The sequence below is a fragment of the Bos mutus genome, chromosome X (assembly GCF_027580195.1).
Source record: "Bos mutus isolate GX-2022 chromosome X, NWIPB_WYAK_1.1, whole genome shotgun sequence".
NCBI classification, from domain to species: domain Eukaryota; kingdom Metazoa; phylum Chordata; class Mammalia; order Artiodactyla; family Bovidae; genus Bos; species Bos mutus.
Window position 1 is genome coordinate 30,604,690 of NC_091646.1, and position 26,926 is coordinate 30,631,615.

Here is a 26,926-nt window from a genome sequence, read left to right on the forward strand (position 1 = left end):
AATACAAGCAAATGAGAAAAAAAAAAACAAGTAAAACTAGCTTGCTTTGATTTTTTAAAATAAAGATGCACTTTAAATAAAAAAAAAAAAGGAAAAAAAGAAAGATTGGCCTTGGGAAATTGTGATGGTGACCCATCCTGCTACATGAAGCTCAACTCACTTGTAACTCCCCCATATCCCTGACAGCCTTGCGAAGCATGGGCATGCACACACCATGGTGTCCATGGCACAGAGCCAGGGACTCTCTGGTCAACTTGAACCAGAGTGTTCCCTCTTGCAGATGTTCCAGGAACATGTCCTTCTATTCTTTCTTTTGTTTTCTTTTAAGCTAGATTATAATTTTATTATAAAAGAACATAGTCAGTAATAGCTACGGGAAAGAGAAGCATAAGACAGGTATGTGGGAAGGGGGACCTCCTTGGTTAAGTTTCTCAGTATTTTTATTCTTTTTGATGCTATTGTAAATGAAATTGTTTTCTATTATATCTTCTTAAATCGGGTCTTTTACTGTTATGAAATCTTAGTCTTTATCTCTGGTAGTATTACTTGGTGTGCAGTCTACATCATCTAATATGAATATAGTCATTTCATCTTTTCTATGTAATCACAGGAAATTCTAATGAATTTGCAGGCTATCTAGTTTCTCATTCTTTAACTTTTAAATGCTCTTCATCTTTGTATTTAAACTTCTTCCCTGTAGAAAAGAGTAGATGTCAGCCTTGCTTTATTTCTCCAGTCTGACAATTCTTATCTTTGAATTGTGGTTTTTAGACTATTTTCATTTAATGTACTTATTGACATGCTCACGTTTAAGTCTATCTTTCTATTTATTGGGGATTTAGGAAGAGCTTCAGAAGTCTGTCCACCTTCTGTTTCAAAGCAACTTTTTTGTGGGGGCAAAATACATATTGATATGATAAAGTGGAGGCAGCCTGGCCCAGGTTTGCCATCTGGGCACAGCGAGCTCTAGCCCTCAGACTCTGTACAGTCCTTCTCACAGGACTCAGTGGGCCTCAGTGTCCTCAGTTAGAAAGTGAGGATCTGGGCCAGACCATCTAGGAGGGCCAGCCTGGATGTGCCAGGGTCACCAAGGCAGGAGCCCCAGCAAGCTCCCTACTCCCACTCACCCGCATCTCCCTTGGGAGCTTCATGAACACTCTGAAGGTGGAGAACGTAGGTAATTTCCATGTTCTAAACTGATTCTTGTTGAGAGTAGAGGAAGAAAAAAGCATAGGTGCTTAGGCTCTCTGAGAACATATTTCAACATCTTCCTTTTAGTTAATGATCTCCCAGAAGGGACCTTTTTTTTCTTTTCATGGTTCCAATGTCAGAATATGTCCCTTCCATAGTTTCTCAATTCAAAATAATTAGTAAAAGTTATAGCAAAGTTATAGATATAAAATAAGATGTATATAATATCCTATTATGTATAAGGTCATTTTTCTCTCTCTCTCTATATATATATATAAAACAAGATTATATATATATATATGTGTGTGTGTGTGTGTGTGTGCGTATCTTCTAACTGTTGTGAAGTGAGGACAGGAAAGCATCCATTACAACTGAGAGGGTATTAGAGGAGGTGAGAACAGTCTTGGGCCTTCAATAGCCGTGGTGATTGGGAAGCTGACAGTATCTAGACCATAGGTATGATGTGACGTGAACATTTTTAGAGGCTGTGCTGGCTGCTGGGTGGAGAACAGTTTTGGAGAGGCTGAGAGTGTGGGAGTTGAGGATTCTAGTTAAGAGTGCAGGTTAGAGCTGCTGACATGGACTAAAAAGGGGAAGCCAGTTCACACATCTTTTTTGCCTAAGGAACTCTGTTTCTGGAGTTTTTACCAGGGAGCAACAACCATGCTCTACAGAAGATGTTTGGCATCTAGAAGCAGATCGTGTTTCAAGCACACACTCCTGGCTTAATGGAGAATGTAGTAGGTAGCAACATAGAGGCTGTCCACTTTCTACTTGATGGATAGAACTGAAAAGCATCAGGACATTAAAGGAAGATCCTTCCAGAATTCATTGATAGATTTTTAAAAGTTCAAAATGAATTAAAATAGCATTCCTTAAATTCCTCCATGTATTTATCACTGAATTTTTTAAATAGCAAAATAGACCATAATTCATTAAGGTATACCACTATAATATCATATCAGGAAAAATGGGGGGCGTTTAATGGAATCTCCAATCACACACTGATCAGTATATTTCAGATGTAGTTGAAATATTGCCACAGCTCCACAAAATGGCCTCTGAATGAACTGGAGATGGATGAGGGTGTGGGTGTCCTTACAGGCCGGGAGTGACTTGTTGTTGGTTGTATACAAACATGTTATCTTTTCCTTTAAGAGATGTGCAAATGAGATAACTCCTTTGGGGATGAAGCAGACAACCAGAAGTTTGATGACCACACAGAGATAAAACTTTACATCACTGGGTTTTTCGTCTTTCAGGGAATTTCTTTGGAGACTTCCATGGAATTTGAGGGCTTGCTATAGAGGCTACTTATGACTATCCTTTCTTTGCTGAGGAATGTCTAGCTACTTTCCGATATTGGCAGGTCCCCTGTGAGAAAGACCAGAGGTAAAGTGATTCCTCCAAGCAAGACCAGTGGAAGTTCCTCAAATCCTGTACATGCTATGTTCAGGGGGGAATGGGCACTCTCCCTGCTTCTGTGATTCCTGATGGGAATTACAGCCTCACTGACAAGGGCCTCCTTCCTCCTAGACCTGGTACCAGGCATTCTGCATGCATCATCCCAGCGTATCCTCCCAACTCTATGAGGCAGGGATGGAGATATATATATATATATATATATATATTTGCTTTAGATGTGGACCATTTTGAAGTCTTGTATTTGGAGTCCTCCATGAGGTCCCATCATAGGTATCATGGTGGGAAACACTCTGTGTGCCTTCGGAAATTTTGAGGAAGTTTCTAGCATCAACCTAAGTCTAGAAACATTTTTTTTTTTTGACGTCAGTGAGTGAGGAACAAAGTAAGAGGCTTTTCTGGGTAGGTGGGCTCAGTGGGCCTCAGTAAAACAGTAGACGTGAAATGGAAAGCCAGAGACCAGCTGACTTTAAGAGAAAGAGCAGTTGTGTGCTGTGAGTCTGTACACTTTCTGATTTTGAGGGCCATGTTGCAAAGGTAGCTTTTCAAAGGATCCCCATTAGGGTTTTCGTTCATTTTTTTGTTTTTTTTTTTAATATTAAATTTTTAAATATTGTATCATTTAAGTGGTTTTTAAAAATTGAATTATAGTTGATTTATAACATTGTGTCAGTTTTGTGTGTACAGCATAGTGATTCATTATTTTTGCAGATTATACGCCATTATAGCTTATTATAAGATAATGGGTGTAATTTTCTATGCTCTATGGCACATCCTTGTCGCTTACCTGGTTTATATATAGTAATTTGCATCTGTTAATTTGACTCTCCACCCTCCCCTTTGGTAACTTCTAGTTTGTTTCCTATATCTGTGAATCTTTTTCCGTTTTTAAAATAAGTTCTTTCATATCATTTTTAAGATTACACATATAGGTGATGTCCTATGTTGTTTGTTTTTCTCTGTCTGATTTACTTCACTTAGTATGATAACATCAAGCTCCATCCATGTTGCTGCAAGTGACATTATTACATTCTTTTTAAAGGCTGAATGGTATTCCATTATACACACACATATATATATACCACATCTTCCTCATCCAATCATCTGTCAGTGGACACTTAGGTTGCTTCTATGTCTTGGCTATTATAAATAGTGCTGCTATGAACATTGATGTGCAAGTATCGTTTCATATTAGTGGGGATTTTTGGTCTTTAGTTTTCGAATGTGCTGGCATAGGGATGTGTGTGTGAGTGTATCAACACTGAAAGCATAGAATGCCTGGCTACTGAAAATTCTTTCTTGTAAAATGGAGTAATACCAATATACAAACTGAAATTACATCCATATACTTAAAAGCCTGTAGTATATGTGACTGAAGCCTTCATGAATATTAACAAATGTTCCTATCAGTTCAGTTCAGTCACTCAGTTGTGTCCGGCTCTTTGCGACCCCATGAATCACAGCACGCCAGGCCTCCCTGTCCATCACCAACTCCTGGAGCTCACTCAAACTCATGTCCATCTAGTCGGTGATGCCATCCAGCCATCTCATCCTCTGTCGTCCCCTTCTCCTCCTGCCCCCAATCCCTCCCAGCATCAGGGTCTTTTCCAATGAGTCAACTCTTCGCATGAGGTGGCCAAAGTATTGGAGTTTCAGCTTCAGCATCAGTCCTTCCGATGAACACCCAGGACTGATCTCCTTTAGAATGGACTGGTTGGATCTCCTTGCAGTCCAGGGGACTCTCAAGAGTCTTCTCCAACACCACAGTTCAAAAGCATCAATTCTTCGGTGCTCAGCTTTCTTTATAGTCCAACTCTCACATCCATACATGACCACTGGAAAAACCATAATCTTGACTAGACGGACCTTTGTTGGCAAAGGAATGTCTCTGCTTTTTAATATGCTGTCTAAGTTGGTCAAAACTTTCCTTCCAAGGAGTAAGCATCTTTTAAGTACATAGGACCACTCCAAAGGCGGGGGGTGGGGGTGGGGAAAGTAGCAAAAACTTAAGTAAACAACTCAGTTTGAGGGAAATCTTTTATGGTTGGTAGAACAACTTATGTTAAAATGATTTTATTGTCTTTAAATTGATGTTTTTAAAACTTCTCTTTCTTTGAGGAATATAGTCAAATTGCTTTAGAGAGGGGACTCTCGAAAGTTTGAGTTAACTATTTGTCTAATTTATCATCATGTTCAGGATTAGGAGTCAGAGTTGCTATAGGCTGTTCTGAACAAACAAATAAATATGGAAACACCTTAAACATAACAGTTAATTATGCTGGAGTACAGGACACTAGGGGTGTCTGGGAACATCAGTTTACATGAGCCAGGGCTCTAGCAGGGCCTTCTTGTGGTTCAGAATAGATGAACGTAGCATAGTGTGTGTTTTTTGCTTTGTGTTGTCTCATTTAGCATGGATCTATATGTTTGTATTATCCTTTTTGTCTTATATGTTAATTATGTTACATCTGTATTTACCTTATTATAATACTTTGAGTTGAGGGGAAGTTTCACTGAGAGGAGAAAAACCAAACAATTTAGTGAGGTATGCCATAAGATCATACTGATTCAAGGAAAGGGGCAGAGCAGAACATTGTCTAAATGGAAATCTGAATTATAGAGTATTTTAGGGAAATATATAACTTGCAGATAGAATGATATTTTAATTGAGGTATAAATTATATTAATGAGACAAGATGAGTAAGCAGTTATATTCAGATAGGACTGTACTGTGCTGTTTATCACACATGGATCTTTTGCCATAGGGTCAATCGCTATATCCACAGATCGGAAATGCAGTGAAAGGCATGCGTAGATTTTTGAACTTTTGGCTTTTAAAAGGGACCTATAAGGAATTCTTTCTATTGTATATAAACCCCTGAAAATTCATGGAAGACAAATCATTATTCTTTTTGCTGCATATATCATATCATCTGAAATATTATAAGTCCCAAACTTCTTGGTGCTACATGAATTCAATTTTACAATAACTCTTACTGAATATTCTTTTAAGTATTAAGTTGGGATAGCATTTAGGCTTGGTTTTTTAAGATGTGTAAAATGTTCTCTGCGAAATTGTTCAGGTCATTGTCTCCTTTTATATACAGTTATTTATTGTAAAGGTCAGCGAATTAAGATATTTAAAGTGAGAGAACCTAATTATTTACAGAAGTGAGTTGTAGCTTGTTTTTTGACAGAACCAAATGAATTTTTTCTTTTTTAAAAAAACCAAGCTTTTAATTTAAAGATGGAAGCAATGGAAACATTACTATGTTTTTGATAGTAAGAGGAACCAATAAAGTATTTTATTACCAAAAGTTAAATGAAAATGTGATAAGCTAATTTCTTTCTGTTGAAAAGTATCAAATACAGAAAATTGCATGACACGTAATTGTGTACTTTAAAGAATAGTGATGCCAACACCAGTGTAGCAGCTATTCAGATTAGCATCTCGAACTTTGTTGGTGAAAGGTCTCTGTGTGCACTTTCTTAATCACATACCCTCACTCTGTCCATATTAGTCACTATCCTGATGATTTTTGTGATAATTTTTCACTTATTTTTCCTCACTGTTTTCCCAACTATGTATGTATATCTACACAATAGACTATTTTGCCTGTTTTGAATTAATATGTGTATTATTTCATCATATATTCTCTAACCGTGGTTTTTTTTTTTTTTGTTCACTCATGTTAATCTCAAAATTAATTCATTTTGATTACTGATTAGTATTCCACTAAATGAATATACTGCAGTATTCTTTCTGCTCTTTACAGATATTTGGATCACTCAGTTTTTTTGTTGTTTGTTTCCTTATTTTCTTTTGCTGTCACAATGTTGCCATGAATACTGCTGTGCGTGTCTCTTACGGGCATTTGAGAACTTCTCTAGGAGTAATGATGCTAAGTCACCAGTGTGTATATATTCAACTTACTTCCCAAAGTGGACCACTTCCAGCACTGTAAAAGATTCACTTTGCATCCCTGGCAATACTTAATTATGTCAGACTTTTTAATTCTTGCTAACCTAGTGGGCTTTAGACATGAATCGTAGTTATAATTTTCATTTCCAGTGTTTTTGCCCATTATTTTAAATTCATAGGAATTCTTCACATATTCTGAGTGCCATTCTTACTGGTTAAATGTTTGCAAATATCTTCCCTGGGATGTGGCTTGTCCTTTCCCATTCTTGATGGTACTTTTTGATGAATAAAAATTAACTTTAATGTGTTTAGTTAATCTTTTTTCTTTATGTATTCTTTTTATTATTAATTTTTGACATCATAATGGAGAAAAATATCTTAAAGCTGTTGTTCTGTATTATCTTCTGAATACTTCATACATGGCTTTGTTCTTAAGGATTGTCATGGTTATTTGTAACCTTTATACTTTCATAAAAGTTTTAGAATAAGCTTGTTAAATTTCACACACACAAAATAAGAAAGAATGGTATTTTCTGGACCTTGTTATGTGGGGGAGGGCACTGGCTTGACTTTTAACTCCTATATGAATTTTTTAAATGGAGTTTTCACTTACTAATGGGACCCGATAAGCTCAATATATAGGTAGAGAAGTTTAATTAATTATTTTCTCAGTGGTCCCTGACTTTATTATTAACAAACACATACTGGCTTCATTCTATAAATTCAAATTCTGCTTGTAAATAGTGATATAGTTTACAATTCTGAAAGTCAAACTACCATGAAGCCGTGTGCCAGGAGTTTGAAAAGGGGAATATCCAAAAAAAAATTCCCATGAAATGTGATCAGGTCATGAATATTTTAAAACAGGGGTGCCTAAATGCCATTGCAGCCAGGACTGATGTTGGCTGCAGTGATTGTGGTAACAAGGTTAGTGGCAAGCAAGCTGGGGAAGTATGATTAAAGGTGCCAAGTAATTTGGAGGTTGTAAGCAAGTAGGAGAAGCCAGGATTTGTAACATTTCAAGGAATTTTGCTCTTTCTCAGATGGAAGCAAAACTTGAAAAAGGAGAGAATAGATAAGCTGTGAAATCTGGCAAGGCAGGGAGAGAAAGAGAAGAGATAAAAAGGAGAGGGCAAGGTCTGTATAGTTTGCTTGTGTTTTTCTGGCTGTTGTTCAGCAGCAGAATACTAAGTTCTCTGCAAAACATGAAGAAAGAATTGGAAAGCAAGGATAATTTTCATCATACTCATTAGGGAAATGTTGCATTATTATTGTTCAACCTATTTCTTTAAACAAAACAAAATAAGAGGATCAACATTTCACATAGTGACTCACCCCTCAAAAGAGTATGATTTTTTTCCTTGTTTTAATTGTAAATGACTGGTGAGGAGCCCCAGAGTTCTAATTGCTTGATATTGGGAGAGCAGTGTGAACAGGCAGGCCAGTGAGTCATCCAGGTGTCTGGATGGGGCACTGGGGTTATTTTATGTGCAACTGAATTAAAAGAAGAGGCCCTTTGCTTGTACATTTCAGTGGCTCCAGGTGTTCCCTGCAGGGAACCTTGGGTGGTGGGTGAGGCCAGTGGCGGGTCGGGGTATTGAGCTAAGGAGTGATAGTTCACTTTTCTATTCTTACCTGGTTGTTTTTCCACTAAATGATTCTCTTTTTGGTCCTTGCCTTGTGAATGTTGCTATTTCTATCAGGAAAATACATGTTTAAACAATGCTGTGAAAGGTTTTGATGTGCAGTGTATCTTCATAGGTAAATGAAATAGCAAAGCAATATATTTCTCCCTGTTGCTCTTAATGGAACAAACACCTGCTTTGATCCTACTTATTCTCCCTTATTTTGAAATTAGCTGCTTAATTCCAAATATCATGGTAGAGGAAATTCTCAGGCTGAAAGTCCATCCCAGACAATGGCAAGACCTCTTAGCAGGTCTTTTCCAAACCACGGCTGCAGGTGTACAAAGGAGAAAATGTCATTTCCTGAGTAATCACAGATCCCTCCTGCTTTATAAAATTAAGCAATTCTGCTGTCAACTAGGTAGCCCAGTTTATTTTAATTTCTCCGGAAGGCTTCCCTGGTGGCTCAGCTGGTAAAGAATTCATCTACAATGCAGGAGACCTGGGTTCTATCCCTGGGTTGGGAAGATCCCCTGGAGAAGGGAGTGGCTACCCACTCCAGTATTCTGGCCTGGAGAATTCCATGGACTGTAAAGTCCATGGGGTCACAAAGAGTCAGACGTAACTGAGCGACTTATAATTAAAAATCATGAAGTATGATATCTCTCTGGCTTTGTTCTTAGGCTTCCCCTATAGTTCAGCTGGTAAAGAATCCACCTGCAATGCATGAGACCCTGGTTCAATTCCTGGGTCAGGAAGCTCCCCTGGAGAAGGGATAGACTACCCACTCCAGTATTCTTGGGCTTCCCTGGTGGCTCAGATGGTAAAGAATCCACTTGCAAGGCAGGAGACCTGGGTTCGATCCCTGGGTTGGAAAGATCCCCTGGAGGAGAGCATGGCAAATGGATCTTCTCTTGTGGCTCAGACGGTAAAGAATTTGCCTACAATGCAGGAGACCCAGGTCTGATCCCTGGGTCAGGAAGATCCCTTGGAGAAGGGCATGGCTACCCACTCCAGCATTCTTGCCTGGAGAATTCCATGGACAGAGGCTCCTGGCAGGCTACAGTCCACGGGGTCACCAAGAGTTGGACATGATTGAGCGACTAACAGTAAGTTTATATAATAGACATGAACAGTCATCACATTTAGGAATAAATACTGTCAACAAAAGTGCTTGCTCTAGAAAACAGTCTAGTTGTGTCTGAAGTATATAGTCTTGTTTTGCATATTTCTCCAGCTGTTCTAGAAGAAAAGGAAGGATTGAGGCATGGCCACACCAGACCTCCAAAGAGGATCCTTTCATGAAATTCCAGGGAATTGTTGGAAAACACTTGACCCATGACTTTGAAAGTCCTTGGGCCAGTGTGGCCAGGTGAGAGAGGCCTTTGGACTTAGTGATGAGAAGGCCTGAGCACCGACCCTTCATCAGTCATTCAGTGCACAGGGAGATTCCTGCCTCTGAGCCTGGGCCTGGCACTTGTGGGGAGGGGTGGGAACTGGACCCTTCCATTGTCCCAGAGCAGACTGAGCTGTAAATGAAGAACCAGAGTCCTCGAGGTTTCTGTGGACTCTTAGTGGGTGTGGGATGATGGCTCTGGTGTGGGAAAACAAAGTCACACCTACTTGCTCCAGCCATAAAAACTGCTTTTTCTGTCATGTCTTGTGACTTATGCTGTGTCTGAATGTTCATAGGTTCAAGCCACGTGTGGCAAAGGTTCCCACTGGGTTTGCAAGGTGATAATCTCAAAGTATCAGTCTCTTGAAAAGTGAAAGTCGCTCAGTCCTGTCTGACTCTTTGCGACCCCATGGGCTATACAGTCCACGGAATTCTCCAGGCCAGAATACTGGAGTGGGTAGCTAGCTTTTCCCTTCTCCAGGGGATCTTCCTAACCCAGGGATAGAACCCAGGTCTCCCACATTGCAGGTAGATTCTTTACCAACTGAGTTATCAGGGAAGCCCAGGAGCCAAATAATTGTCAGGTTTTGTAATATAGCACATAAACTTCCTTGGAAGTAAGTCTCCTCATTTAGACTCTGCAAGGAAATGGTGCATTTTCCCTTTGCCTTTATCGAGAGCTTAAGAACTCTGTCAGGCTTTTCCAAAACATTATATAAATATTAAATTGACTTACAAAATATTGTTTATGAGAAATAGAATATTGTTCTTTCTTCATTTTTTTTTTTTTTTTAAATTTGGACTGCATCCTGCAGCATGTGGGATCTCAATTCCCCAACCAAGGGTCAAATCTGCATTCCCTGCATTGGAAGGCGGAGTCTTAACCACTGGACCTCCAGGGAGGTCCCTGAAAATATTGTTCTTGTTTGATACATTTGGAGTCTGTCTTGACTCATTTCTAATAAATGCCCCAGGATGGAAGGATACTTTGAGGGTTGATGAGTTTTTCTTCTGATTCTATTTCTAATGATTGGGCATACTATATAAGTAACAGGTTGTTCTTTAATTGTAGAGTGAGCATGACAACTAATAAATGTAATCCATATTTACATATACAAGTGCACCTCTGGGAGGGCAAGGAGCTAAGGGCAGTCAGCCTTTCATATGCTAATGCCTGAGCTCAAGGCACATTAGATATTGCTCAATCAAGCTAATATTTAGCTTTGGAAATTAAAGCATAAATTCATGAATTTGATTAGCATTCTTTCTCTTCATTGCTATTTAACCATAATATATGTATGCACACAATGTTCCAAGATTTTTCCCTTTTGCTTTTAATTTTTACAATGTATGTTTTACTTACTGCAGTATTTGTTGAATTTGTGAAGGCTGTTGTTTTTCAGGAGGAAGCCAAGAGGTGTTGAATTCCCACTGTGTCTTCTTGCTGTTTATCTCCTTATTAATGTGAACCTTAGACTTTCCATGGAACTGCCCCTCGTTGATGGTATCTGATGCTCTCTATGTCGGAGAAGGCAATGGCACCCCACTCCAGTACTCTTGCCTGGAAAATCCCATGGACAGAGGAGCCTGGTGGGCTGCAGTCCATGGGGTCGCTAAGAGTCGGACATGGCTGAGCAACTTCACTTTCACTTTTCACTTTCATGCATTGGAGAAGGAAATGGCAACCCACTCCAGTGTTCTTGCCTGGAGAATCCCAGGGACGGGGGAGCCTGGTGGGCTGCCGTCTATGGGGTTGCACAGAGTCGGACACGACTGAAGCGACTTAGCAGCAGCAGCAGAATGACTGTATGGGTTTGTGGCATCAGGGCTTTAGCATTATTTTATAGGTGCTCAGAGATGGAAGGTGACTTGCCTAAGGTCACACAACTACTGCAGAGCTAGGACTGGATTCTAAGCATTCTGACTTCAAGAATGCTTTTGATTTCCACTTTTTAAAAAATCTTTTTATTGAAGTATAGTTGATTTCAATATTATATAAATTTCAGGTGACAACACAGTGATTCAATATTTTTATTGATTATACTCCATTTAATATTATTATAAAATATTGGCTATATTCTCTGTGCGGTATCTTGTAGCTTATTTATTTTATATATAGTAGTTTGTACCTCTTAATCCCCTACCCCTATTTGCCCCTCCCTCTTTCCTCTCCCCACTGGTAACCACTAGTTTGTCCTCTGTATCAGTGAGTCTGTTTCTGTTTTGTTACATTTGTTCACTTGTGTTTTTTAGGTTCCACATATAAGTGAGATCATAGAGTATTTGTCTTTCTCTGTCTGACTTATGTCACTAAGCATAATACCCTCCAAGTGCAGGAGTGAGCATGCCTTTGTGCACACTCTTCATGAGCAGAGTCTAGGTTTCCTGCAGCCCGCCTGTAAGTCCCACTGGTTTTCAAACCAGCTAAGAGGTCTTTGAATAGCTCACTCCCCAGGGAGGATCTCTGAGCACCCAATGTCCCCCTCTTTTCCCATGTCTCCTCCTAGGGGAATGGGTCCCAACCCGCTCACTTCTTTTCCCTTCCTACCTGACTTCCTGTGGATATGTATGGCCTTAGTCATAGAAGAGTCTTTCTGCCGGTGTCCTGTTTGTTTCAGTGAGGACTGCTCTGCATTTAGATGTCACCTTCATGTATTTGTGAAGGGAAATGAGTTCCACATCCTCTTACTCCACCATCTCCATGGTCTGTCTGATTTCCACTAGTTTTGTGCTCTTGTTAAGCCACTTGGGGGCTTCCCTGATAACTCAGTTGGTAAAGAATCCGCCTGCATTGCAGGAGACCCCAGTTCGATTCCTGGCTTGGACAGATCCACTGGAGAAGGGATAGGCTACCCACTCCAGTATTTTTGGGCTTCCCTTGTGGCTCAGCTGGTAAAGAATCTGCCTGTGATGCGGAAGACCTGGGTTCAATCCCTGGGTTGGGAAGATCCCCTGGAGAAGGGTAAAGGCTACCCACTCCAGTATTCTGGCCTAGAGAATTCCATGGACTGTATAGTCATGGAGTCACAAAGAGTCAGACATGACAGTGTCTTTCACTTTCACTAAGCCACTTGAGTAGTAATTTTTAAAGTGTGGACTAAAGCAATTTTTTTGGTTTGTTTTTTGGCTTGCTATACTCTAACTTCAGATTGCCCATTTGGGAAAATGAACTTGTAAGTCAGTTGTTTCTTCATAGAAAGCAATACATATATCCCTTAGTCTAGGCATAAGTTGTGGAAAGCTTCATTTTCCTTCTTAGGCTGGGTCAAGACCAGTTTGAAACATTTCTGGGTACCATACAGACAGAGCTTTGTTAAATCTTTCTATTCTTTGCCTTCTATAGTATCAGCTCTGTCTGCTGATCTTCTCAGGATACTTAGGTGCGAGCTCTGCTGTATGGCAAGGACCACACAGCGCTTGGAAATAAGAACACTTGAAAGTCACAGGCAGGAGTTGCCTAGGAAACAAGGGTCTGTCTTCACAAAAGGATTGTACTTTGAGGTGAAATTCTCAAACAAAGTCAATCAACATGAAAACTCTGGAAACTCTCATTACGAGCTATTTCATTTTTCTGTGCATTCCACAAGAAGCAAGTGGGAACCTTTTGTGTAAAGTTCCAGCACATGTGATCCCAGAAAGTATTTGAAGTGTATTGAGCAGGGAGGATATTGCAGCTGTCAGCCAAGGCATTCACCGAGCATCCCTTTCATGTGGCCATGTCTCAACCATTAGCACCGAGAAAAGGACTGTGTGAGAGTGGATTTGGGAGGAGGATGTCTGGTGTGGTCACAGCCAAGAGTCAGCAACAATGAGGGAGATAATTTTAATTGAGGAGGTCTACAATTTTTCATTGAGGAAATGGAAGGTTTCTTTGGCCCCTCTCTCTAATTTGAGAACTGTGTAGCTAATAAATTAAGAATTAATAAATTTACTAAAGTGTTATGTATTTTTAAATTTTTCACTGGGGAAGGAAATGGCAACCCACTCCAGTATTCTTGCCTGGGAAATCCCATGGATAAAGGGGTCTGGTGGGCTACATATAGTCCACGGGGTTGCAAAAATGTCGGACATGACTGAGCCACTTTCATGAAAATGTAAATAGCAGATTGAAGTATTTATTTTAGTAATCTTACTAAAAATCAAAATGTCATTTGTCCTTAGCAGTTTTATTTAAATATCTTAAAAATAGCCAAATAAATTCCTCATTAAGTGACATAACAGTCATACTCTGTCATCTCTTAATTTCTCAAAATCATGATACAAATAAGTGGCAAAATTATAGAACATTAACATTCTCATAACCAATTGATAGTTCATCCCAGAAGGTTGTATTTCTAAAAAAATGACACCATAGTTAATAAAAAAAGATTTTAAGACAATGAGAATGATCTACCAAAGAGAAATTAATAAACACACAATAGAATAATGAGTCAGTTTTATAAACTAAAAAAATATAAAGTGATTAGATAAAACATAATGGCAGATAAAAAGAGGAATAAAGTAAATATTATTTTTCTTTTCTGGGTTATGAAAAATTGTTTAATAATATTCTTATTCAGTTGTTGCATTTTCCTTCCAAAATCAACATATGTCAACAAACATATGCCATTTTTTTAAGGATACTTTTGAATTGTAGCTAACCGGTATTCCAAGTTGAGCAACTATTCTAAGTTCTGAAAATCAAAAATAAAAAAGGTTTTTGAAGAAGTAAATATTTCCAAAAGTAAAACCTAAGATGCTTATTTGGAATAGGTTATTTTTTGATGTAATAAAAATACATGTATGGTTTTTTAATCTTTTGTGTGATATTCGCGCATAATTCATATATTGATCTTAAATTATTTTTGTTGCATAAGTGAATATGACCCCTTTTAAAAAATGTTCAACAGCTTCTGGGAGACAATTTTCCTGTTTTTTGGGGGTAAGGCAGCCTAGTATACACAGAATAATGGACTAGGATTCAGGAAAACTGGGGATTGGGCTGGGGAATTACCTTAAGGCAAGGGAATTAAAATAAATTAGGAGAAACCACTATACTTCTAAAGGGCTTATTATTCCTTAGTTGAATAATAGAGATCAGTCAGAGAACAAACTGTATTTATAGAATTGTCAAAGCTACATTGAAAAAGACTGGGAAGAAATCATCTGAAATGGCAGTATTTGCCTCTGAGTGGTAGAATTCTGTTTGCCTTGAGTCTCTGCTCTATTTTGTAAATCTAACAGTCTCAAAAAGAGGAAAATGAAAATCACGTTTCTTTTTAAAAATTTGAAATTGCAAAAGAAATCAGAAATCTGGCTCTTTCCCAGCGTTCTAATGGGAAATTATATAGAGATCCACAAAACTGTCGAAAAGGCTGCGCCCTGCTGATAGATTTCGATCTCTTCAAGAAGTATTGTAGGGAATGGCAGGTCCCTCAGCTCCTCTCCTTTGCAGAGATCAGGCTCCCGGACCTTTGTCTTGAGCAGCGAGAGCACCCAGCATGCAGCCACGCGCACCAGCAATGGTCTGTGCCTCGCGGAGCACCTTTGGGGGCTGAAGCTGACAATTGTCCTGCCTCTGATCGGGTAAGCTGTCCAGCCTGTGGGCTGCCAGCTGCCTGAGCTTTACCAAAAGGAGGCGGGTCATTCCTTCTTTCACTGGATTGTCAGCTGAATAAAGCGGCCTGCCACATCCTGTGCACAAAAGCTCTCCATTAGGATTACGCTGCCAGGTTGGAGAATGGCCCTTTCAACGCTGCAAGGCCTCCAAGAGGGGCTGTACTCTGCTGACCACCTTTATGCAAATCCCTCTTTATTGTCCAGAGGCCCCATGACCGAGGCCAACTAAGCCTTTCTGGGTGGATAGGCTCCGTTTAGGGCTAGGAGGGAGCTTGCCCAGGTTAGGTGTTTCTAGGAAGAAAAGCACAACGTTTTGTAAAATGCTAGTGTTAATAAATTGTACACTGGGAAGAAAAACATCTTCTTATATTTTGAGATGTTATTGATCAGGAACAAGTGATTCCTCAGATGGAACAGATGGAAGTAGTATAGAGTCTGGGAAGGCAGAAATTATGGTGCTCTGACATTATGCAAAACTGATAACGTCTGTATATGCTTTTGCCAGTTCTCTCCTGGTTTCTTTCCTGATCCTGGCCTTCTTCCTCATCCTCCAGGATGGAGAAGCTGCCTGGTCTTCTCACTTGCTTGGGCTCTCTTATCTCCCCTGGTTGCTGCTCACTCCCTCCATCCTTCTCATTGAATATTTCCAAGGTTTTATTTTCCCTTCCTCAGGTCACTCCCTTGGAGCACTCATAGTGATGCATCAAATTTCAAATGTTCTTTTTTAAAAAAAAATTATTTATTTTAATTTCTTTACAGTATTGTGATGGTTTTTGCCCTACATCAGTATGAATCTGCATAGGTGTACACATGTCCCCTCCATCCTGAACCCCCCTCCCATCTTCCTTCCCACCCTATCCCTCCAGGTTGTCATGAAGCACTGGCTTTGGGTGCCCTGCTTCACACATCAAACTTGCACTGGTTATCTATTTTCCATATGGTAATGTATATGTTTCAGTGCTATTCTCTCAAAGCATCCCACCTTCTCCTTCTCTCCTTTGTGTGTGTCTTGTAGAATGGACTAGAAGAGATCACCAAGTGATGCATCCAACTATTGCTCTTATCTATCTACATGGTCAGATTGATCATTCTTGTCAAATAGAGAGTAGGTTTTCTTGCATGTTTCATTGATGCCTAAACATGCAAGAGAACCTGCAGTTTGTGATTTTTCTTTTCAGACTCTTCCATAATCCAGTTTCCCTCCAGTAAAGGATACCTTTGGCCTTGTGACTTTCAGCCACTTCAGCCCCTTACTGCCACAGGCCCATAGAGGCAGTGTCATTTCTGCCTTGTAACTCATTCTTTGTCTTTTCTCCTTTTCACCTGCCTCCTTTATACCATGTCGAAAATCCATCCTCTCTTTCAGCTTTCTTCTGTTCCTTCTGCTGACCTCCTAAACTCAAGCCTTTCCTCAGCCTGTCCGCTCAGCTCCTGGCATCATCTCTCTTAAAGTTGCTTTGATCCTATCAGTCCCTTCTCAGAAATTTGCTATAGTGCCCAGTTAGCTTACAAATTAAATTAAAATGTTAACATCTTCAGTTAGAGAACATAACTTATCTGACAACATCAGTTTCCCCATTTGATTCTTATACTTTTCAATATTCTACCTTTTCTATTTTTAGATAATTATTTTGGCAGTTATGTAGCTCTTTGAAATAATTATTGTTTCTCTGTAGGTCTTTTACTTTTAAGACTGACAATAACAGCAATAAAAAAACCCAGCACAGTGCTTTGCCCATAGTTGATAACTATTTGGGATACAAACAACTAACTAAATCCATGGAAGCATTTGAAATTGCTGAAGACATCTAAATTTGCCCAGAAAACAGAAGCATAGGGCTCAATGTTCTGAAAACAGAATTCTTGCTCCCTTGGTAACTTCTTATGGAGTCAAATAGAGTGAACTTTAAGAAATATGGACCAAGAGTGGCCTAAAATACTCCAGTGTAATATGTATCAGGTTCTTGACTCAAATTCAGTATTTCTGTGAGTTTGTATATGTGATTTCCTAGAAAGTTCTTCTATGAAGAGTTCCTGTATAATTTTCCTTGTTTTTTTTTCACCAGTTTATTTTCAGATTTTTAAACTGAAAATGGACTGAAAACAGAGAAAACTTACCTATCAGATTCTTTTTTTGTGGCACATGGGATCTTAGTACCCAGCCAGGGATTGAAACCATGCTTTGTGCAGTAGGAGCTTGGAGTCTTAACCACTGGACTGCCAGAGAAGTCTCCAGAGTCTTACGTGATTCACTAAGACTTCTTTCAGTGGCTCACTTAAAATATACCTTTATGTAAAGAGAGAAGGCTATCTACATATTAAGCTACTTCTCCTACATTTTTTCCTACATCTTTTTCTATATCTTAGACTATTATTTTCATGAATCCTAGGGCCTCTCAGTCAGTTTAGTTCAGTCACTCAGTCGTGTCTGACTCTTTGCCACCCCATGGACTGCAGCAGGCCAGGCTTCCCTGCTCATCACCAACTCCCAGAGCTTACTCAAACTCATGTCCATTGAGTCTGTGATGCCATCCAACCATCTCATTCTCTTTTACCCCCTTCTCCTCCTGCCTTCAATCTTTCCCAGCATCAAGGTCTTTTCCATGAGTCAGTTCTTTGAATCAGGTGGCCAAAGGATTGGAGCTTCAGCTTCAGCATCAGTCCTTGCAATGAATATTCAGGACTGATTTCCTTTAGAATTGACTGGTTTGATCTCCTTGCAGTCCAAGGGGCTCTCAAGAGTCTTCTCCAACACCACAGTTCAAAAGCATCAATTCTATGGTGCTCAGCCTTCCTTATGGATCAGCTCTCACATCCATACATGACTAGTGGAAAAACCATAACTTTGTCTATATGGACCTTTGTCAGCAAAGTAATGTCTCTGCTTTTTAATATACTGTCTAGGATGGTCATAGCTTTCCTTCCAAGGAGCAAGCATCTTTTAATTTCATGGCTGCAGTCACCATGTGCAGTGATTTTGGAGCCCTAGAAAATACAGTGTCTGTTTCCATTGTGTCCCCATCTACTTGCCATGAAGTGATGGGATAGGATGCCATATCTTAGTTTTTTGAATGTTGAGTTTTAAGCCAGCTTTTTCACTCTCCTCTTTCACTTTTATTAAGAGGCTCTTTAGTTCCTCTTCACTTTCTGTCATAAGGGTGGTGGTATCTGCATATCTGAGGTTGTTTATACTTCTCCCTGCAATCTTGATTCCAGTTTGTGCTTCATCCTAGGGTCTCTGGAGAAAGAGAAAGCTCTTGTCACAGTCCTTAACCAGTTGACTACGACCTATTCTTCACAGTTTTGCAGGCTAGGTTCAGACAACCATGTGTTGTTGGGAGGAACTAACATTTTTCCTGCCCTTGGGGGGAAACAGACAACATAAAAAATTTCATACACAGCCAGATAGGGCAGGTGCCATTTGGAGGACAGGAGAGGGAAAGACAAAAGGCTTCTTGGGGAAGATGCTTTGGAGAAAGTGGCTTGAGGAATAGATACAGCTTCAATCATTAAAAATATGAAGAAAGGCCTTCTAGGCAGGAAGACTGGATGGGTCTGGATAAAGGAGTGTGTGACAAGGCAATGGTGCATACTTCCTGGAATTCAGAAAGATGTAAGCTATGGTATGGCTGAAGAGGTGAGGTGTATTATATTCTAGAGGGTCTTGGGTGACAAGCTGCGAAGAGAACACCTGTAACCATGTATGATACCCACATTCAGTAAACATATGGAACCTCTTATATTCTCCCCTTACTAACGTAATCTTATCTGCAGTGAAGTGACATGGAATTGGCCTAGTAACCGAAGCGAAACCCAAACCTACCCAACTAAGGTGGGGCCCAGGGTCCACATTACTGCTCTTGCTGGCTTCATAATGGTTTCAAATGACAAATTTTGTCAGAGGCTCTTCCTTGAGGTCAGAGCTGGACCAAATAGTTCTGGATGCCAGTCACCAGTGGAGTGTGAATTGGGTGTGAATGCCAGACGGCTTCTTGCAGATGCTCTTTGGCCAGTGTGAATTGAGGTCACATATTGGGAATGGCCCCTGATTTCCTTCAGTGGGTGCTTCTTGCACTTCCATTCAGTGCCAGGTGCTGGGGACAAGGAGTCAGGAGACCAGATTCTGCCCTTGCACTCATATACTCCAGTGGTGGGGATAGACAAGGACTCAAATAGTGATCAGACATCCTAGAAAGTAACAAGTGCCCTGAAAGAGAAGTAGACAGTGAGCTCTAGAGGGCTCAAGCAGGAAAAATCTGGGGAGAGCATGGGCGTGATTCTGGAAAAATTTGAGAAAAATGGTATCTTTTTGACACAAATTCATATAATCCAGACCCCCGGATACCTTCAGAAACAGATTTTTATTTGAGGACCATATTATTTGGCTTTATCCTTAGTACCATCCAGATGGTACAAGGATTATGTGTCCCTCAGAGAAGGCAGGGACACTTCTTGTTTAATGCAAAGAAAATCCATCACACTTGATAGAAGAAATTCCTGAACGTCAGCATCACTTCTGTATCTAAAAACCAAGTAAAGGATTACAAGTAAACATTTTTCTCTAACTGCACTAAGAGGAGAGTTTGTATAGTGGCAGATGTTCACTTCATCTCTAGGGCTCTTATCAAGCAGACAGGTCAAGTTAGCATAAGAAAGCTCAGTGCCTTGAGTTGAGTAGGCTGCCATTGTGATTCAAGAGGGGCTACAATTAGTGAGAAACTCTGGAAATTTGACTTCATGTAGAAGCTGGCAGCAGTTTAAGAACATTTTTGGGTGAAGAGCAATCCCAGTTTATCCAGCCCATCGCATTGGTATGAGAATCATAGCATTCTGGAAAAAGTCACTTCTAACCTGGGAAATCTTAGTTCTTGAAAAGGGTTCTCTTATCTTTATTTTGGGGCTTCTCAGGTGGCGCTAGTGGTAAAGAACCCACCTGACAATGCAGGAGATGTAAGATACAAGGATTCAATCCCTGGGTCAGGAAGATCCCCTGGAGGAGGGCATGGCAACCCACTCCAGTATTCTTGCCTGGAGAATCCCATAGACAGAGGAATCTGGCAGGCTACAGTCCATAGGATCGCAAAAAGTCAGACATGACTGAAGTGACTTAGGACACAGCACACATCTTTATTTTAAATGTACGTGATTGTTGACTTCCGTGGTGTTGCTAGAAAGGCTGTTTTGATCTAGAAACTCCTCTTTGTTCAAAAGTCAGCTAGATAGACTATAAGTGTCCACAGACAGAGATCACAGTTTCTTCAATTCTTATTCTTGCATAAGAAAATGCCTTTATCTTTTGGATTTTTTCCTTTATGCTTACTTTTTATATTATACTGTGTGCTTGTAACCTAATGAAAGTAAGAGTCCTCTGTGTTTTGCAATTGATTGGCAAGTTCTAACTGACTGGGGGGAAATCTAAGTAATGAGCCATATTTTAAAATAATAATAATAATAACACCTGAGTAATTCATACAATCAAGATGTCCTCAGTTAGTTAAAGCACAGGTCAAGATGTAACATTATTCAAGTAGTCACAATCAACTCCTAACACATGTGAAATTGTGTAGCACAAGGAATAAAAGGATCTGTTTAGAGATGTCATTGATTTTTACCACCTACAAACTTAAAATGCAAATCATGTTATTCTACTTGGACACTTTAAAGGTAGCACTGTACCCATTTCCCTGAGAGAATTTTAAAACCAAGTGAGGGAAAGAAAAGATGTCTTGGCTTTGGCAAACTGGATATTTTAGATCAGTGATATGTGTGTTTGTATGTGTGTTTGTGTATGCATGCATATAAACTCAATTGTTGAACAAATGCAAATAAAACTGAGCTTGAATGTTAATTTTTTGCTTCTAGTTTTATATTTATATAGGTATATATATGGTAACATGTTCTCATAGATGAAAAACCAACTATGTATTTCCTTTGAACTGTGATGTATAAAATAAAACTTATTGTTCTTGCAGTAAATATAATTTGGTGTTTAGGTTCTCTGGAAACTTTGTTACTTCTATAATTAGAATATGAAGAGATGAAAAATAAGATCATAAATATTTTTCTTTTAATATAAATTTATTTATTTTAACTGAAGGCTAATTACTTTACAATATTGTATTGGTTTTGCCATACATTGACATGAATCCGCCACAGGTGTACATGTGTTCCCCATCCGAACCCCCTCCCACCTCCCTCCCCATCCCATCAGCCCCGAACACCCTGTATCATGCATCAAACCTGGACTGGCGATCTATTTCACATATGATAATATGCATGTTTCAATGCCATTCTCCCAAATCATCCCACCCTCGCCCACTCCCACAGAGTCCAAAAGACTGTTTTTTCTATACATTTATGTCTCTTTTGCTGTCTCGCATACAGGGTTATTGTTACCTTCTTTCTAAATTCCATATATATGCGTTAGTATACTGTATTGGTGTTTTTCTTTCTGGCTTACTTCACTCTGTATAATAGGCTCCAGTTTCATTCACATCATTAGAACTGATTCAAATGTATTCTTTTTAAAGGCTGAGCAATATTCCACTGTGTATATGTACCACAGCTTTCTTATCCATTCGTCTGCTGATGAATATCTAGGTTGCTTCCATGTCCTGACTGTTATAAACAGTGCTGCGATGAACACTGGGGTACATGTGTCTCTTTCAATTCTGGTTTCCTCAGTGTTTATGCCCAGCAGTGGGATTGCTGGGTTATTTGGCAGTTCTATTTCCAGTTTTTCAAGGAATCTCCACACTATTCTCCATAGTGGCTGTACTAGTTTGCATTCCCACCAACAGTGTAAGAGGATTCCCTTTTCTCCACACCCTCTCCAGCATTTATTGCTTATAGACTTTTGGATAGCAGCCATTGTGACTGGCATGAAATGGTACCTCATAGTGGTTTTGATTTGCATTTCTCTGATAATGAGTGGTGTTGAGCATCTTTTCATGTGTTTGTCAGACTGGTTCCAAATAGGAAAAGGAGTATGTCAAGGCTGTATATTGTCACCCTGTTTATTTAACTTATATGCAGAGTACATCATGAGAAACGCTGGACTGGAAGAAACACAAGCTGGAGTCAAGATTGCTGGGAGAAATATCAATAACCTCAGATATGCAGATGACACCACCCTTATGGCAGAAAGTGAAGAGGAACTAAAAAGCCTCTTGATGAAAGTGAAAGTGGAGAGTGAAAAAGTTGGCTTAAAGCTCAACATTCAGAAAATAAAGATCATGGCATCCGGTCCCATCACTTCATGGGAAATAGATGGGGAAACAATGGAAACAGTGTCAGACTTTATTTTTCTGGGCTCCAAAATCACTACAGATGGTGATTGCAGCCATGAAATTAAAAGACGCTTACTCCTTGGAAGGAAAGTTATGACCAACCTAGATAGCATATTCAAAAGCAGAGACATTACTTTGCCAACAAAGGTCCGTCTAGTCAAGGCTATGGTTTTTCCAGTGGTCATGTATGGATGTGAGAGTTGGAATGTGAAGAAGGCTGAGCGCCGAAGAATTGATGCTTTTGAACTGTGGTGTTGGAGAAGACTCTTGAGAGTCCCTTGGACTGCAAGGAGATCCAACCAGTCCATTCTGAAGGAGATCAGCCCTGGGATTTCTTTGGAAGGAATGATGCTAAAGCTGAAACTCCAGTGCTTTGGCCACCTCATGTGAAGATTTGACTCATTGGAAAAGACTCTGATGCTGGGAGGGATTGGGGGCAAGAGGAGAAGGGTACGAGAGAAGATGAGATGGCTGGATGGCATCACTGACTCGATGGATGTGAGTCTGAGTGAACTCCGGGAGTTGGTGATGGACAGGGAGGCCTGGCGTGCTGCGATTCATGGGGATGCAAAGAGTTGGACATGACTGAACGACTGATCTAATCTGATCTGATCTGATGTCTTCTTTGGAGAAATGTCTGTTTAGTTCTTTGGCCCATTTTTTGATTGGGTTTTTTATTTTTCTGGAATTGAGCTGCTGGCATTGCTTATATATTTTTGAGATTAATTCTTTATCAGTTGCTTCAATTGCTATTATTTTCTCCCATTCTGAAGGCTGTCTTTTCACCTTGCTTATAGTTTCCTTCGTTGTGCAGAAGCTTTTAATTTTAATTAGGTCCCATTTGTTTATTTTTGCTTTTATTTCCAATATTCTGGGAGGTAAGTCATAGAGGATCCTGCTGTGGTTAATATCGGAGAGTGTTTTGCCTATGTTTTCCTCTAGGAGTTTAATAGTTTCTGGTCTTAAGTTTAGATCTTTAATCCATTTTGAGTTTATTTTTGTGTATGGTGTTAGAAAGTGCTCTAGTTTCATTCTTTTACAAGTGGTTGACCAGTTTTCCCAGCACCACTTGTTAAAGAGATTGTCTTTAACCCATTGTATATTCTTGCCTCCTTTGTCAAAGATAAGGTGTCCATAGGTGCATGGATTTATCTCTGGACTTTCTATTTTGTTCCAGTGATCTATATTTCTGTCTTTGTGCCAGTACCATACTGTCTTGATGACTTTGGCTTTGTAGTAGAGCCTGAAGTCAGGCAGGTTGATTCCTCCAGTTCCATTCTTCTTTCTCAAGATTGCTTTGGCTATTCGAGGTTTTTTGTATTTCCATACAAATTGTGAAATTATTTGTTCTAGTTCTCTGAAAAATACCATTGGTAGCTTAATAGGGATTGCATTGAATCTATAAATTGCTTTGGGTAGTATACTCATTTTCACTATATTGATTCTTCCAATCCATGAACATGGTATATTTCTCCATCTATTAGTATCCTCTTTGATTTCTTTCACCAGTGTTTTGTAGTTTTCTATATATAGGTGTTTTTTCCTTTAGGTAGATATATTCCTAAGTATTTTATTCTTTTCGTTGGAAAGGTGAATGGAATTTTTTCCTCAATTTTATTTCTGTTTTCTCATTATTAGTGTATAGGAACGCAAGGGATTTCTGTGTGTTTATTTTATATCCTGCAACTTTACCATCTTCATTGATTATTTCTAGTAATTTTCTGGTGGAGTCTTTAGGGTTTTCTATGTAGAGGATCATGTCATCTGCAAACAGTGAGAGTTTTACTTCTTCTTTTCCAATCTGGATTCTTTTTATCTCTTTTTCTGCTCTGATTTCTGTGGCCCAAACTTCCAAAACTATTTTGAATAGTGGTGATGAGAGGGAGCACTCTTGTCTTGTTCCTGAATTTGGGGGAAATGCTTTCAAGTTTTCTCCATTGAGGATAATGTTTGCTCTGGTTTTGTCATATATAGCTTTTATTGTGTTGAGGTATGTTCCTTCCATTCCTGCTTTCTGGAGGGTTTTTTTTATCATAAATGGATGTTGAGTTTTGTCAAAGGCTTTCTCTGCATCTATTGAGATAATCATATGGCTTTTATTTTTCAATTTGATAATGTGGTGTATTACATTGATTGATTTGTGGGTATTGAAGAATCCTTGCACCCCTGGGATAAACCCCACTTGGTCATGATGTATGATCTTTTTAATATTTGTTGGATTCAGTTTGCTAGAATTTTGTTAAGGATTTTTGCATCTATGTTCATCAGTGAATATTGGCCTGTAGTTTTCTTTTTTTGTGACATCTTTGTCAGGTTTTGGTATTAGGGTGATGGTGGCCTCATAGAATGGGTTTGGAAGTTTACCTTCCTCTGCAATTTTCTGGAAGAGTTTGAATAGGATAGGTGTTAGCTCTTCTCTGAATTTTTGGTAGAATTCAGCTGTGAAGCCGTATGGTCTTGGGCTTTTGTTTGTTGGAAGATTTCTGATTACAGTTTCAATTTCTGTGCTTGTGATGGGTCTACTAAGATTTTCCATTTCCCCCGGTTCAGTTTTGGAAAGTTGTACTTTTCTAAGAATTCATCCATTTCTTCCAAGTTGTCCATTTTATTGGCATATAGTTGCTGATAATAGTCTCTTATGATCCTTTGTATTTCTGTGTTGTTTGTTGTGATCTCTCTATTTTCATTTCTAATTTTGTTGATTTGATTTTTCTCCCTTTGTTTCTTGATGAGTCTGGCTAATGGTTTGTCAATTTTATTTATCTTCTCAAAGAACCAGCTTTTGGCTTTGTTGATTTTTTCTATTGTCTCTTTTGTTTCTTTTGCATTTATTTCTGCCCTAATTTTTAAGATTTCTTTCCTTCTACTAACCCTGAGGTTCTTCATTTCTTCCTTTTCTAGTTGCTTTAGGTGTAGAGTTAGGTTATTTATTTGACTTTTTTTTGTTTCTTGAGGTAAACCTGTATTGCTATGAACCCTCCCATTAGCACTGCTTTTGCAGTGTCCCACAGATTTTGAGTTGTTGTGTTTTCATTTTCATTCATTTCTATGCATATTTTGATTTCTTTTTTTATTTCTTCTGTGATTTGTTGGTTATTCAGCAGTGTGTTGTTCCGCCTCCATATGTTGGAATTTTTAATAGTTTTTCTCCTGTAATTGAGATCTAATCTTACTGCATTGTGGTCAGAAAAGATGCTTGGAATGATTTGTTTTTTTGAACTTACCAAAACTAGATTTATGGCCCAGGATGTGATCTATCCTGGAGAAGGTTCCATGTGTGCTTGAGAAAAAGGTGAAATTCATTGTTTTGGGGTGAAATGTCCTATAGATATCAATTAGGTCTAATTGTATCATTTAAAGTTTGTGTTTCCTTGTAGATTTTCTGTTCAGTTGATCTATCCATAAGTGTGAGTGGGGTTTTAAAGTCTCCCACTATTATTGTGTTATTGTTAATTTCCCCTTTCATACTTGTTAGCATTTGTCTTACATATTGTGGTGCTCCTATGTTGGGTGCATATATATTTATAATTGTTATATCTTCTTCTTGGATTGATCCTTTGATCATTATGTAGTATCCTTCTTTGTCTCTTTTCACAGCCTTTGTTTTAAAGTCTATTTTATCTGATATGAGTATTGCTTCTCCTGCTTTCTTTTGTTCTCTATTTGCATGGAATATCTTTTTCCAGCCTTTCACTTTCTGTCTGTATGCGTCCCTTGTTTCGAGGTGGGTCTCTTGTAGACAACATATATAGGGGTCTTGTTTTTGTATCCATTTAGCCAGTCTTTGTCTTTTGGTTGGGGCATTCAACCCATTTATGTTTAAGGTAATTATTGATAAGTATGATCCCATTGCCATTTACTTTATTATTTTGTGTTCAAGTTTATACACCCTTTCTGTGTTTCCTGTCTAGAGAAGATCCTTTAGCATTTGTTGGAGAGCTGGTTTGGTGGTGCTAAATTCTCTGAGCTTTTGCTTGTCTGTAAAGCTTTTGATTTCTCCTTCATATTTGAATGAGATCCTTGCTGGGTACAGTAATCTGGGCTGTAGGTTATTTTCTTTCATCACTTTAAGTATGTCCTGCCATTCCCTCCTGGCCTGAAGAGTTTCTATTGAAAGATCAGCTGTTATCCTTATGGGAATCCCCTTGTGTGTAATTTGTTGTTTTTCCCTTGCTGCTTTTAATATTTGTTCTTTGTGTTTGATCTTTGTTAATTTGATTAATATGTGTCTTGGGGTGTTTCACCTTGGGTTTATCCTGTTTGGGACTCTCTGGGTTTCTTGGACTTGGGTGATTATTTCCTTCCCCATTTTAGGGAAGTTTTCAACTATTGTCTCCTCAAGTATTTTCTCATGGTCTTTTTGTCTTCTTCTTCTGGACTCCTATGATTTGAATGTTGGGGCATTTAACATTGTCCCAGAGGTCTCTGAGGTTGTCCTCATTTCTTTTAATTCATTTTTCTTTTCCCCCTCTCTGTTTCATTT

The 26,926-nt window shown here is 39.1% G+C and overlaps 1 protein-coding gene across 1 annotated transcript in view; it reads left to right on the forward strand.

Moving 5' to 3' along the window:
• Window positions 1–373: 373 nt before the first annotated feature.
• The window catches only part of PASD1 (PAS domain containing repressor 1), a 107,681-nt gene continuing 81,128 nt past the window's right edge, over window positions 374–26,926 (forward strand). The window contains exon 1 of the mRNA XM_070365564.1: window positions 374–396. The gene's annotated coding sequence lies outside the window, so the exon portion shown is untranslated. The remainder of the gene's footprint in view (window positions 397–26,926) is intronic.